The sequence below is a fragment of the Papilio machaon genome, chromosome W (genome assembly GCF_912999745.1).
Source record: "Papilio machaon chromosome W, ilPapMach1.1, whole genome shotgun sequence".
NCBI lineage: Eukaryota > Metazoa > Arthropoda > Insecta > Lepidoptera > Papilionidae > Papilio > Papilio machaon.
Window position 1 is genome coordinate 8812696 of NC_060015.1, and position 3144 is coordinate 8815839.

Here is a 3144-nt window from a genome sequence, read left to right on the forward strand (position 1 = left end):
CTCAGTTATATCAGCACATTTAACCTGTGAACAATCTTGTGATCAATTATTAAAACGGTTTTGGGAGCAAGAGGAACTAAAACCTTCCCCAATACTTACACTGGAACACATCTTTTGCGAAGAACTTTACAAAAGCACAACTACTAGAGACCCAACAGGTCGCTTTACAGTAAAACTTCCAATTATACAAGACAAGCTAGATCAGCTAGGTGATTCCTACAGCATCGCTCAAAAGTGCTTTATGTCTTTAGAGAAAAGATTCACTAACAATCCAGAACTTCATAAACAATATTCCGAATTCATTGATGAATACATAAACTTAGGCCATGCATCTTACATACCTGCCTCTTCATTTTCAGCAGACACACAAGAGGAAATCAAAAGGTTCTTTCTGCCTCATCATGCAGTTTTAAAACCAAGTAGTGTTTCAACCAAGTTACGTGTAGTTTTTAATGGAAGCAGTCAGTCATCCACATCTATCTCTCTCAATGATGTCTTACATGAGGGTCCTAATCTTTACACAGATTTAATAGACATTATAATAGGTCCTTACATATGAAATTGGCGTTTTGTATGGGAGGAACAAAAAGTCGAATATTTTTTAATATAATATATTTAATTAATCAAAGTATGAACCATTATTTTCTATGCACTTTTGCCATCTCATAGGTAGTTCATTGATCCCTTTACTAAAAAAACCAGTCGGACGGGAATCAATAAAATCTTTGAAGGCGATTTGGACTGCCCCATCGGAGTTGAATTTTTTCCCTTGCAAGAAGTTATCCAAATTTCGAAAAAAATGGTAATCTGTTGGAGCAAGGTCTGGGGAGTACGGAGGATGTCTTAGACTTTCCAATTGAAGCTCTTCTAATTAAGTAGCCGTCTGTTGCGCAGTGTGTGGTCTAGCGTTGTCGTGAAGCAGCAGTGGCGTGGAGCGATTGACCAGCCTAGGTTGTTTAGCCGCTAGCTTTTCCATCATGGTTTGCAATTGCTGACAATAGACATCAGCCGTAATAGTCTGGCCAGATTTGAGAAAACTGTAATGAACAATACCGGCACTAGTCCACCAAACGCTTACAAGTAACTTTTTTGGGGTTAATTTTCGCTTGGGGCAGGATTTGGCTGGCTGGCCAGGATCCAACCATTGCGCTGAGCGTTTCCGATTATCGTAAAGAACCCATTTTTCATCACAGGTAATGATTCGGTTTAAAATACCTTCATTATTGTGCCGGTTTAGTAATGTAACGCAACAGTCGACGCGCGTTTGCCGGTTTGCTTCAGTCAATTCGTGAGGTACCCACCTTTCAAGCTTTTTAATCTTCCCAATTTGCTTCAAGTGAATTAAAACAGTTTTATCACTAACATCGCAGCCTGCAGCTAACTCGGACGTGGTTTGCGATGGATCCGCTTCCACAATAGCCTTCAACTCTTCATTATCAACTTGAGTCTCAGGCCGTCCACGGGGCTTGTTCTGCAGATCGAAATTTCCAGAACGAAAACGTTGGAACCAAAAACGAACTGTGTTTTCTTTTGCAACACGACCGCCATACACATCATTCACCCTTCGAGTCGTTTCCGCAGCACTAGTGCCACGGCGGAACTCGTACTCGTAAATAATGCGATATTTTAAGTTTTCCATTTTGTAAAATGAGTGACGCAAACAGAAAAAAACAGAAGAAAAAAAACAAATGAATGACGGTCATCGAACCACAAATACATGAGTCTATAGCTGTACAAATTTGAATTTGAAATTCCTTACCAAAGAGGAGAAATTCGTGATTAAAGTGGCCAGTACGAAAAACGCCAATTTCATATGTAAGGACCTAATATTAAGATATAGAACCTATAAATATGTACTATCATGTGATTTAATTAAAATGTTCAGAAATATAAACATAGATCCCTTACATCGTAACCTACAATGTATACTATGGAGAGCATCGCCTAACGATGATCTTAAAGTTATTAGACTGAATACAGTCACATATGGGACTAGATGTGCTCCTTATCTAGCATTTAGGACATAACTAGAGCTTGCCCATCAGGATGGTCACATTTATCCATTAGCAGCACAATGCATTTCATATCAAACATTTATGGATGATGTCCATTGTGGAACAAACTCACTCTCTGAAGCTAGAGAACTTTGCAATCAATTAATTTCCCTATTTAAAAGAGGTGGTTTTCAACTACATAAATGGTCATCTAACAATCCTCAGATATTACAAGATGTTATAGATTTCTGCAATAAAAATAACATAGTGAGTAACGAACAATTTGGCTTTCAAAAAGGCAAATCAACTACCCTCGCTATTTATACACTCATAAAATTGATAATATCAAACCTTAATAATAACTATTTGACTACAGGCTTATTTGTTGACTTATCTAAAGCGTTTGACCTAGTGTCACATGATTTTTTACTACAAAAATTAGAAAAAGTTGGTGTTAGAGGACCCCCTCTCCAGTGGATATCCTCTTATCTTAGCAATAGGCAACAAAAAGTTATTATCACGAAAATAAATGGAAACAGGGACCTTGTACCGTACTCATCTAGATATAGACATAATAAATGTGGCGTCCCACAGGGAAGCGTACTTGGCCCTATTTTGTTTCTTTTATATATAAATGACATTATAAATATTACTAATCACAAATGTGTATTGTTTGCCGATGACATTTCAATTATAGTAACTTCTAATAAAAAACACGACACAATAAAGGACCACGAGACTAATATAAATATGACAATAGATAATTTAATAAAATGGCTTGACAATAATAATCTAAAAATTAATCTTAGTAAATCTGTATATATACAATTTAATAAAAGTAATAACAATAAACATAATTTTAAACTAAATATACCAAAAGTAAAAGCAGTTACGCATACAAAATTATTAGGAGTAACCATAGATGAAGATATAAATTGGAAGTTACACGTTAATGATGTAGCTATAAAAATGAATAAGTTCGTTTATGCGCTAAAACAAATAAAAAATATAACAAACATAAAAACAGCTCTCATGTGTTATCATGCATATGTTGCGTCAATATTGCGGTATGGATTAATAATGTGGGGAAACAGCACTGATCGAAATAGAGCATTTGTAGCACAAAAAAAATGTATTAGAGCGATGTGTG